This window comes from Neopsephotus bourkii, unplaced genomic scaffold (assembly GCF_033783945.1).
Source record: "Neopsephotus bourkii isolate Nb327-2 ecotype Australia unplaced genomic scaffold, CSIRO-AGI_Nbou_v1 NB_1139, whole genome shotgun sequence".
NCBI lineage: Eukaryota > Metazoa > Chordata > Aves > Psittaciformes > Psittacidae > Neopsephotus > Neopsephotus bourkii.
Window position 1 is genome coordinate 3,433,055 of NW_026901625.1, and position 12,562 is coordinate 3,445,616.

At 53.9% G+C, this 12,562-nt stretch overlaps 1 protein-coding gene across 1 annotated transcript in view; it reads right to left on the minus strand.

The window, feature by feature from the left end:
• Window positions 1-12,562, minus strand: part of RHOC (ras homolog family member C) — a 415,761-nt gene that overhangs the window by 324,994 nt on the left and 78,205 nt on the right. The window lies entirely within an intron of this gene.

Genomic DNA, 12,562 nt, shown 5'->3' on the forward strand with positions numbered 1-12,562 from the left:
GATACGGTCACAGTTGTAACAAGTCCTGCTCCTGGCGTGCTCCAGAACACTGAAGCATCCCTGTGGCCCCAGCATTCCACACTGCATCCCGGTGCAAGCAGCTGATCCCTGTACATCGCACCCACAGCCTTTCCCAGGGCTGACCCCGAGCACCCAGCTTGGCAACGTGGCCCCCATAACTTTCTGCAGGCAGTTTGTTTCCTCTCAAGAGCAAAAGTGCAACACCAGCAAAAGCTGGCAGGGAATCCAGAGGCCAGGCCTGGAGCAATATTCTGATAAAGCTGTGTTTATACCAGGAATTTCTGTGGCAGATTAATCAAGCGAGTGAAGTAACATATGGGAATTAGCCGGACACACCGGAACGGGAATCTCAGCACAGGGCCAGGTTGGCAGCTCACCCCTGGAAGCACCGCGGCCGGGGTCACCTCTGCCCAGCATGGCAAGGAGTTTAAACTGGGATCAGTGCTGCAGCACTGCGCCAGACCAAAGCAGGGCCTGGAGCCGAACTCCCCTCCAGCAGCCAGAAGAGAGGAGCCAGGGCAGCACACACCAGCCCGTGCTTCCAGCCCCGCGGCATTCGAGACATGATGGGTATCAAGGACACAGCCAAAGGAAAGGTCTCACCCTCACCCTCACCCTCACCCCCCGCTGGTTTTGCCAGCTCTGGACTCAGGTTGCACTTGGAGTTTAAAAACACACAAGGTCAAAATTCCCTAGGGAGCAGATGGCCGGTGCGGGCACGGCCGCGGGGCTCTGGTGTGTGGCAGCAGGGGCCGGATGCCAGTCTCCACCAAGGCTCTGTGTGGTTTCCCAGTGATGGGGATACCAAACCTCTCCCAGACTGGGGGATTATTCCCGGAGTCAGGCACCCGGGAACGCGCCGCGTGCCTGTTCAAACAGCGTCTGCAGCACAGCCCTGCCTCTGTGCCCGCATTCCCAGGTGCTGCTCCAAGGAGCATCTGGCTGCCAAGTCTGGCAAAGGGCAGGAGCAGGAGCAGATGTGCTGGGAGGTGAGACCGCAGCCGAGAGTGTGGGAACGCTCCACTGACCGCAGATGGCTCTTTGCAAAGGCAGGGGCCTTCCTACTGCTTCCTTCTTCATTTGGAGAGGAACAAGATGGATCCTGATCTCTGTCTGAGCAACTGCAACGAGCTTTGGCACACCCCGAGCAGCAACAAGGCGGCAGCGGTCCAGCCAGTGCTGTGCAAACAAACACAATAGGACAAAAGCCTTCCCCTAGCCCAGCCCTGGAATAGCACTGGTAGCAGTAAGCACTATGGGAAATGACTCCAGGGTGATCTCTGTGCGTTGTAGGTCCTGGAAAGCGACCTGTTCAAGTGATGTGCTCACTTTATAGCGCCTCTGCTGCTCCCAAGAGCTGCTCCACTGCTCCAGCAGCAGGGCAGGGTGCATGGGCTGGCGGCACCCACAGCAGACATGGGAATGTGCAGCCAGAAGCCCCGGAGGACACGGTTTTGACTCGGTTCTCACTGCTCCCTGGCTTCTCACTGTACCTCTTGCAGTAAAGCAGCTCGCATCTTCATCAAGCATGATTTGTGAGAGCCCATGGGCTCTAAGGACACAGCATCTTGCTGAGGAAACACCACCTCCCTGCTGCTTCGTCCTCCCAACAGGCTGCAGAAGGGAGCTCCAAGCAAAGCGGATCAATCTCATCACAACGGGCTCTTGCAGAGCAAGAGGTCCAGGTTGGCCAGGATGCATTGGAACTCTTTGATCTCCTCATAAATCCATCAAATCTGGCTCGGTGCTACCTGCAAAGCTTGCCAGCCCCAGATCTACAAGTCCACATGCTCCCAAGCCTTGGATCACACCACCACATCCCAGCATGGCTCCAGCTAGGTATTAGCAGTTGTGGAGGGGGAGCCCCATCACCATTCCTGACACAGGGAAGGGCAGAGCCGGGCACCAGCTCCTCGGAGCCAGGTCCTGGAGCCAGCGAGGCTTCCTGCCCTGGGCTCTCTCCTCGGGCTGCAGCAGTGGAACATATGGGACCCGTTAGCTGGAAGCATATAAAATTCAAAGCTGTATTAGTCATCGGCTCCGTCATGTTCATTCCACTGCTGGTAGACACTACTCTTGCAGAAGCGACCGACAACTGCTTGTGTTTCTACTGTCAGCTCCAATAAACAACCGTGTTTAAGGCTGCAGGGGGGGGGACGACAAGGGGCTTGGAAACACGATCCAAAAATAACAAGTTTTAAGCACGATATCCTCATGAGCTAAATGGCTCCGCTCGCCCCAGTTTGTGCTGCTGCACTGGAGGGAAGCGAGGGCTAAAAGCCGGGATGACCCCCTCCTAATAAATCACTGACCCCCCGTGTGCTGCCCGCTGCACAGCGCGCAGGACCCCGTGAATCATGCACCATTAACATTCTCTGAGTGACATCTCCAAAATGCTTCAGGGATAAATTAGTTGCTGGCTGATTTGCAAAGCATTTAGGCAAAATTATTAGGAGGTGCGTTGGTGGGGAGCCAAGGGCTGGATCCCCATGGGGCCCGCGCTCCCATGGGCTGCTCTGATGGGGCATGTTCACTCCATGGCCCCAGGGAGCTCAGCCTGGGTGCTGCGGGCACCCAGCCAGGTGCCACCCCAGCAGAGTCAGGCACCAGCCAGTAAACACGGCTTAACTCCTGCCCTCATAACAGGCTTAAGTGCCCTGGCGCTGCTGGGTAAACAGGGCTGTGCAGGATGCATTCAGCCACTTGGCAGAGGCCCTTTAGGCATCTCAGCATCTTCACAAGCCCTCCCATGCCCTGAGAGTGGACTCGCCATCAGAAAGGACCCAGAGCCCAGTGGCCACAGCCAGCCCATCGCCTGCCCATGGCCCCACTGCCCACCAGCATGACCAGGTACCAAGCACGCAGGATTCAAGGGATAAGCCATTCTAGTATTGGGCTGCACCCCCAGAGCAGCAGGTAAAGGAGGGGGATTCTCCCCTCTGCTGTGCAGCCCATGCACCCCCCCTGCAGCCCTGATCCAGCTCTGGGGCAACAGCACAAGAGGGACCTGGAGCTGTTGGAGGGAGGCCAGAGGAGGCCATGGAGATGCTGCGAGGGCTGGAGCAGCTCTGCTCTGGAGCCAGGCTGAGAGAGCTGGGCTGGGGCAGCCTGGAGAAGAGAAGGCTCCTGAAGGGGAGACCTGAGAGCAGCTCCAGTGCCTAAAGGGGCTGCAGGAAACCTGGAGAGGGGCTTGGGACAAGGGCCTGTAGGGACAGGCCAAGGGGAATGGCTTGAACCTGCCCGAGGGGAGACTGAGCTGAGCTCTTAGGCAGAAGCTCTTCCCTGTGAGGGTGCTGAGGCGCTGGCACAGGGTGCCCAGAGAAGCTGTGGCTGCCCCATCCCTGGCAGTGCTCAAGGCCAGGCTGGACACAGGGGCTTGGAGCAAGCTGCTCCAGTGGAAGGTGTCTGAGGATACCATGCTCCTACTAGCATCTTCCCAAAGACGTCAGTCAGGATGGGCAGCAGTGTTAGTAACACGATTACCTTCTCTCTTATGTTGCTCTCTCATTTTCCATTGACTCTTCCAGCTGAAGCTAGAGCCCAGACTGTGGGTGCCCTTGTATCTCCGAGCCGGAGCGGTTCCCACCTCTCCATGCAGAAACCCAACCCGCCTGGCTCGGGAGCGGGACTGGCGCACGGCGATGTGGAATGGGATCTTCCCGCAGAGCCAAACTGGAAGAGACAAGAAGAAATAAACACACAGCAGCAGCAGCAGGCGAAGGGGATCCAGGGGTACCCACCCAGCCCGTGGCAAGGGGCAGAGCTGGGTGATAACAGGAGCTCCAGGGGAGGAGCCCGCAGAGCTCAGCGCATCTGTCCCTCCTCAGCAGCACCACCAGAGCCCATGGGAGACCCTGGGTGGAAAAAGAGCCATGGTTACACATGCTCAGCTCAAGGAAAGATGTGGTTCACAAGAGTCTCTCTCCATTACCTTCTGGAGGTGATACGGAGTTCTGAGCTATATGATATATACACATGATACGGAGTTACAGGGCTGGGCAGCTGCTGCTGGAAAACTTGAATTAGGGAGAGAAATGTCTCCCCAAATTTATTGTATTTACTTTCTCCAGTGTTTCCCGAATTTTTCACTCTTCTCTAGTTTATATTATACACATTTATCAGCTTTCCTTCAGGCTTTTAACCCCGAATTCACTGTCTCGGGTTATAGAAGAGAGTGATGAAATGGGTATTCCTGAGGCTGAACATGGCATCTGCTCAGGGGATGGGCTAGATAACCAAAGGAGCAAAATGAACCCAAACCAAGCACTGCTGTGCCCTGGAATCTTCTGTGTCCTGGGTGCCATGGGCTTCCCACAGAGCTCCTCACCTCCTCCTAGATGTGCACAGCTGCTAGAAGCACCCTCACATTTCATCACTGGATCTATCGATACACTCTTTATCCATCAGCACTGGATTTTTGCTTTTTTCCAGGGGAGAAATGGGCAAAACCAACTAAAATTGCTTATTTTGTAGAAATCTCATTTTTTAAAGAGTATTTACAATGCTCCAAGAAACTAAGGAAGCCACCAGTGAAATAAACCCCACCAAGACTCAGTCCTGCCTGTAAGGAGCCAGCAATGGCAGGAGGATGAAACTCCCTGAGATAAAGGAGAATGTGAGCAAAACCAGCATTTAAAACCTGGCAAACATATAGGTAAGGAGCAAAATTAACTCCCTGGCTGTAAAACTATTGAAGGCCGCAGCCCCAAACATAGACAATGGGATCAAAGTTGGGATTTCCCTGCATTCCAGCCAGCCTCAATGGAGTGCCCACCATGCCCACCGTGATGCCCAGGGGTCATAAGCTGCTCAATAGAGTTCAAAGGGGCCCACACAGCCTTGCAGGGCTCCTGGGGACACACACACAATTCCCAGGATTTCTGGGGCTCCGCTTCCCAAAGGGAGGGGAGCAGAGCTACAGCAGGGGGCGAAGAGGGCAGGGACACCCCCAGTGACCCCAGTGCCTGGAGGGACTGGAGAACCTCCCCCAGCGATGGGATAATGCCGGCTCCTGCTGGCAGGATTAGCCATATAGCAGGACAGCTGAATCAGACGCTCAGCCCATAACGGGATTATGCTTTGGGAACACCAGTGAAAATACAGACACCCTGCCTGCGGTGTGGCTGGGGCAGCTCCACGTGCCCCCGCCCTCCCATCCCCTGCATCCCCCCTACTCGCAGAGCATCCTGCAGGATACTCCTATTTTATCTATAATGGCATAATAAAGCATTGGGCTGAATGCCTCGTGCACACACAGGGAATGGCTCAGCTTCCCATCCCATCCCAGCATCACAAGGAATGGGTCAGAGCCAATTGGGAGCTGTTCCTCAGGGCAAACACCCTTTAGGGTCCTGGAAAAGGAAGGGGATGTCCCATCATGCAAACACCACAACCAGGTACCAGATACAGAGGAGAGGAGCAAATCTCCACTTCCAGGTTTGATATCAGGGGGATCTTTCAGTATTCTCTAGTAACTCTGGATCAAACCCCCAATTTCCATGGAAACACAAACCCTCAGGTGTCCAACATAAGGGGCTTCTCTTCGTTCCTCCAAAGAGCCTGGATGCTTCCCAAATCACACTCCTCACCCACCAGGATTAACTAAATAATCAGGTCAAAAGCAAATCACTAGCGCAGCTCTGTGAGCCGCTGCTCTCGTTACACCCCTGTTCCCTTCCACAGCAGGTTTGCACCAGACCACGCACATGGAAGCACCAAGCAAAACGGAGCTGTACCATTTCCAGGCTAACAATGATATTTCCACTTGCTCCATCTCCACAATAGCTCTCGCTGCTTAATACTGGTTCCTGCCACAGCAGCACACAGGTTATCAGAGCAAACGCTCTGTTCTTGGCACACCGGGGCTGAAAGCACAGCTTGCTCCCTTGACTCCTTGTTGGATTTCAGAGAGGCTGGCAAGTAAAAAGCTGATCCAATTTAGCCCCAGTTCATTATCCGACATAGCATGACACTGGGACACTTGCAGACATAATCCAGCTTCCTCCTGCCTCGCAAGATGTATTGACCAAAGGCAAGAAAACAGAGCATTAATAGCTCTCTGCTGTGCAGCTGAATCCAGGCAGCAGCAATGAGATTCTTTGGGCTATTTCTATCCAATCTCACACAAGAGTATATCAGAAGCTTCTGCAGCCTTCCATTAAATTTCCCTCTCAATGTAACACAGACCAGAATTTGTCCTCATTTTTTACACTTTTCTGGTATTTTAAAAAACACTGAAACTCCTCAGCTTCTAGCTGAGCTGAAGATAAAAGTTAACCTCTGAACCACACCAGCATCTTTCATGTAAGGCACAATACCGAGAGGGCTTTTTGCAGCTAGTTTAGATCCATAACGTGCATTTCACACTGTCTCTGCTTGCCCTCATCCCCACCTGCCTCCGGGAGCCAAGGTACAAGGGAACCACCAACCTTCACAACACACCTCAGATGGTGGCAAGAGCCAGGAATGCCAGCTCTGCCTTGTTGAGCTGGAGGCCTGCCCATGTCACCAGGGGTGACAGCAGGCACCACACCAAGGAGAGCAGTCCCCAGTGAGACCCATGGAATGAGACTGGCCAGGACTGGTTATAAATAAGAGGAGAAATCATCATCATAGAATCACAGCCTGGTTTGGGTTGGAAGGAACCTTAAAGCTCATCCAGTTCTTAAAGCCACAGGCAGGGACCCCTTCCACTGGAGCAGCTTGCTCCAAACCCCTGTGTCCAACCTGGCCTTGAACACTGCCAGGGATGGGGCAGCCACAGCTTCTCTGGGCACCCTCACAAGGAAGAGCTTCCTGAGATCTCACCTAAATCTTCTCTGTGTGAGGTTAAAGCCACTCTCCTGGCAGATGCCTCGCATGATGCTGGGCTTTGTAATAACCTGTTATCTGATCTGGAGTTCTCTGGCCTTTCCTCTCAGGCGGACAGTCCTTCAAGCCCATTCAGGGACTATGAGTCACTGAAGAAGCACTTAAAATCCATCCTCGATGATAAGGTTAAAACTATGTGCGGTGCATTTCCTGCCCTAGTTTGGAGTTACACTCAGGCTCTCCGCACTTCCTCCCTTATTCCACCTTAGAATCACAGAATCATAGAATAGTTAGGGGTGGAAAGGACCTGAAGATCATCCAGTTCCAACCCCCCTGCCATGAGCAGGGACACCTCACACTAAACCATGACACCCAAGGCCTCATCCAACCTGGTCTTGAACACTGTCAGGGATGGAGCATTCACAACTTCCCCAGGCAACCCATTCCAGTGCCTCACCACCCTAACAGGAAAGAACTTCCTCCTTATATCCAATCTAAACTTCCCCTGTTTCAGTTTTAACCCATTACCCCTTGTCCTGTCACTACAGTCCCTAATGAAGAGTCCCTCCCCAGCATCCCTATATGCCCCCTTCAGATACTGGAAGGCTGCTATGAGGTCTCTACGCAGTCTTCTCTATGCTGAACAGCCCCAACTTTCTCAGCCTATCTTCATACAGGAGGTGCTCCGGCCTCTGATCGTCCTCGTGGCCTCCTCTGGACTTGTTCTAACAGTTCCATGTCCTTTTTATGTTGAGGACACCAGAACGGCATACAACATAACACAACCTTCGCTTTCTCCTTCCAAATTCCCCACCACACTGAGCTGCAAAGCTCTGAGTGGTTCAGCAGAGATTCATCCAGACCCAGTGACTACACTGGGGCTCTAACAGGGTGCTTGCAGCCAGGAAAGATGATGTCTGTGCTGCTCACAGCCTGGTTGGGGACACACAGTATTACCTGCTTCGAAGGGAAGAACAAAAAGCATAGGCACTTTGACCACCAAAGCTGCTGTGATGCTCTGCTCACCCCAGGACCCGGCAGAATGCTTTGGGGTGGCTCAATCCGCTGTGCTGGCAGCAGAACGGGCTCACAATGTAAAGGACAAGGCAACTCAGTGGTGTGGTGTCAGCAGGGCTGAGGTCCTGCAGGGTGAGGCAGGCTGTGTGAGCAGCGGTCAGCAGCACGGCACGTTTCTCACCTCTGCCCGGGTGAACGTGAACTCGAGAGCCCCGGGAGCGGGTTCGTGACACCAGCAGTAAATCGTCATCACTGTCGGGCACTCATCCGAGCAGCATCAGCGCTCGGCAGCATCCCCCGCGCCATCAGCTGCATTCGGTAATAGATTTGCCTTACATGAGTGAAATAATTACTCTTAATACTTAGACACCAATCGTATTGCAGAGGAAAGGGAAACATAAATCCTTCCTTGCGCTGACAGCGACAACCCGCATCCCAGATACAAGGGGACTAATTAAGCCTGGTAGTTCCAGCCAAAGCCCAGCGTGTTTGTATAAGCTTTGCGGTCAAAGTGTGCACAGGATTTGGCCCTATTTCCCCATATTTATTAATCACAGGAAAAATTCTCCATTTAGAAATAATGTTAGAGATAGACCTGATAGGGTTCCCCCCCCCGGCCTTGGCCATTTACCACTTGGCAACAGAGATGAAGTTCTGCCTTTGCAAAACATTCTGAGACCTGTTTCTGTTCCAATTCAGAATCACCCACCCCAAAGCGTTCCAGGTTATCTGTAAAAGAAAAGCTGGAGGAATGGATGGCTTGAAATGCTTCAACTGATAAACTCTTAATAAATTACTTTAACCGTAATTTTGGTTTGCATTGAAAATGTGCAAAATCACAGGACAAAAAGGCACTGAAAATGGCAAAGGTTGTTTTGGAAACGCAGGAACAGAACTTCTGGTGCCGTGGGGATCACCTTCCCTTTCCCCAAAGCTTAGCAGAGTTTCACAAAACATTTCAAGTTTGATGTGCTGCGTTTTGGGGGGAGCTGAACTGCCCCTGATGGGGAGGGTGAGGAGCAAAGAAAACAGCTGGAAACCCAGACAAGGCACAGCAGTGCCGCATCCGTGCCCTTCCAGTTGGGCTCTGGTGTTCCTGCCGTGGTTTAGGCTTGGCTTTGGCACCCAACTGCTCCATCAGTGTCGGGAGGTGTCCCTATGGAAGGTGGCTGCTCCAGGGATGCGGGACAGGCTCTGCTCCCGTTAAAACCCACCTCAAACCCCGGTTATAAATAAAGCAGGCGCTGACCTCGGCGATCCATCAGTGGCCGGTATCTCTGTGCGATGTCACCTTGTGTTTTTCCACAGCCCTGTCAAACTCCAGCCCCTCCTGACAGCGCCGATGACAGCCGGGGCTCGCGCCTGCCAGACAGCACCGGGGCGGCCGCGGCGGCGCGAGGGAGAAGCAGGATTTATGGCCGGTTTCTCCCGGCATGCTCTCCCCGCCGCACACACACTGCACAGATGCCTCAGGAGGATGATGGAAACGGGGTGGCGCAGTGCGTTTTTGGTGTTATTGCACCATTTCTGGCCTTCGGTGGCTTTGATGAGTAACGCAGCTGGATTTGCGGCAAGCAATCTGAACCGGGTCGCCTGTGCATCCCGAGCTGCGTTTCACCAGCCAAGAGGAGCCCGTCGGGCTGGCAGACAGGGAGGGAAGGGATGAAGCCAGCTCCATGCTGATGCCATGGTGTAGGATGGGTCCTGTGATGGGAAACTAGCACAGGAGGAGAGACTGATCCGCTTTGTGTGTGCCCAGACATCAACAGAAGCCACAGGGTTACCAGCACCACGTGGCTGCACAGCCAGGCACTGCGTGTCCACACAGCAATTCATCAATTAATCTGAGAAGGAACAAAGCAATTAACAGGGGAACCAGGGGATAGACTAACAAAGCACATGTCAGCACTCTCCTGAAAGGGCTGGCTCGTGCCTGTTTGTTTGGCTCCTGTTTCTATGGTGGTGGAGGCTGTTATGAAGGGTCAATTCATCGTGCTGGTTATTTGTAGCTATCCAAATGTATTCTTAGCATCTCAGACCTTGGAGAGATAGCCAGGGGCTAACCAGGGACTGCTCAGCCACTGGAGTTGCCTACAAGGAGTCTGTAGAGGGCCTTTGGACAAGGGCCTGTAGGGACAGGCCAAGGGGAATGGCTTGAACCTGCCCGAGGGGAGACTGAGCTGAGCTCTTAGGCAGAAGCTCTTCCTTGTGAGGGTGCTGAGGTGCTGGCACAGGGTGCCCAGAGAAGCTGTGGCTGCCCCATCCCTGGCAGTGCTCAAGACCTGGTTGGATGGGGCTTAGAGTAAGCTGCTCTAGTGGAAGGTGTCCCTGCCTTCCAGGGGTGACAGGGGCTTGGAACTGGATGAGGTCCCTTCCAACCCAAACCACTCTGTGATTCTATGATTCTCTTGGGGCATAAAGGACCTTCCTTTCATAACTAAGTATCAAAGTCATGGGCATCTTACCATGAGCATGGTTCTTGCCTGAGGCCCCACTGGTGCCACCATGACAATAGCCAGCACCGTGCCCCTGCAGTGCCCAGGCCACAAGAGAGGAGGTGAGCAGGGTGAGGACCATGCCCATTGCACTGACCCTGCCAGCACACAACCCCTCTGTGGTCCCCTTTCACACAAGCTCAGGAGCTTGTTTGGGCCACACTATCCATCCCAAAATAAATCCTCAATAAATATGTTTACAATGGGGCTTAGTTGCTTCAAAAAATAGGTTTCCCCTGAGGTCAGCAGGCCTGGCACCCAGGGTTATCCCAGGACAGGGATTTTTCCCCTTGGGGTTCCAGGCAGCTGTGATTATGCAAGGCTCTGAGTTATTCCTGGGGCTGCCACATGAAAGGTTAGCTTCCGAGCTGTGCCCGAGGTGCAGCAATGCCTCTGCCATGTCCACCCAGCACCTGCGCCTGCACTATCAAAGCAGGAATCCAGCACTGCGGCAAGAGACAGCTGGGAGGGAGAACAACCTCCCCGCTCCACACTGCCAGAGCCAGCCCTGCTCACTGCGGGGCAGAGCTCCCTCTCCCATGGGAACAGAGCAAGGGCAGGCAAGAGCGCATTGCTCTGTGGAAAGAGATGGGGAGGCTCCTGCAGAGCACCTGTGGTTCTGGGGTGCATCCCTGCCTTGCAAACCCTGCCCAGTGCTCCCCAAAGCACGCTTACAGCTGGATGCCACCAATGGCACAGCAGGGAATGCCAGAGATCATCCTCACCTGCCCATTTCCTTACCCTGCTTTCCTCCCCAGGGGTGACACCATGCAAGGGGTGACACCACGCAAGGGGTGACACCGGTCCCGGCTTCCAGCACCCGGAGTGAGTTTCCCAAGTGACCAACCTGCCAAGAAAATAGAGCGCTCATTGCTTTGAAGTTAATGAATCGTGAAAGCCTTTGAAAGCAGAGCCTTGTTTATTTACAGCTCATGTGGATGAGGCACCCCAGACACCCCGAGCATGGCTAATTTGAATGGAAGATCAAAGGTGGGGCTCTGCCCAGCTGAGCTGCAGTTGGATGAGCCAGGGCTGCCCTGGCAGCTCCTGCTCCATGCAGGCAGGGAAGGGAGAGCCTGACACAAACCCACACAAGTCCAGGGACAGTGCATGGGCTGTCAGTCAAGTCTTGTGGAAGAGCATCAACATAAGTTACCAGGTTGACAGACAAATACAGCACACTGAGTGCAGAGCGTGGTGAAACCTGGACCAAGTGTGCCACTCCAACATCCCAGTTCAGCTCTGACATCCATCCCCTGCAGACACCCAGTGCCCTCCCTTCACAGAGCTGGCACTGCTGCCTGTACCATTGCCTGCACTGCTGCCTCTTGCCCTCATCCTGAAGCCAGCTACATCCCAACCCAGAGGTCTCCTGCCCGCATACAGCACAGCAAGACCTACACATTCAGAGGCATGTGGCACTTGTCACCTGTGCCCCTTCCTGTCCCATCAGAGCAGGGTCTGGAGAACTCCATCCCCTCTTTGAATGAAAGCAACCCAGTAGCAGAGAAAAGCCCATGAAATGGCCACAGCAGAGACCCAGCGCGCTCTCTGCTATGATGGGTCTTCTAAGCAAAACCACAGCCTTCCACACACGTCTATAAATATCATCCTTTTCAGTGCAATCACGGTGTGAATAAGCTGTAACACAATATTCTGTTCGGGCTCTCAGACAAAAGGACGGCTCCAGCTTTCTGTCACTGCCGTTTTCCAAAGTATAATTGGATTATAACCGAGTGTGAGCTTCAAGTACCCGTTTCTCTCAGGCTGAGGAAGTCGCTCTCTGATCTGCAACAGGAACGGGAAGGAAAGAGCAGAATGAGCTGAGGTGGGTGGAGGGAAGGGGCATCTGAGGGCTCTGGCAAAAGGACTTTGGTGGATAATGAGGTTTACAATCACAGTAAATAATTAGGCATAGTGGGAAATGCCAGCAATGAGAGGGTACCCATTGCAGCCTAATGCCCGCACACCTCCAGCCTGTGGGAGGACCAGATAGCCAGGGACCACATAGGAAAGAGAGAGCTCGCAGGTAAGGCTGGTCTTCATCAGCTGCCAGCCAACGCTTTCAGGGCGATGAAGGAAGGAGAGCTGGGAGCCACCAGCACATCCACCAGCTCTCCCTGGCCTTCAGCCACAGCAGAGGTGGAAGAGCTCCCAGCAAAGCGGCACGAAGGAGCGCTGCTGGTGCTGTACCAGCTGAAGCAAGGCATTGACTCTCG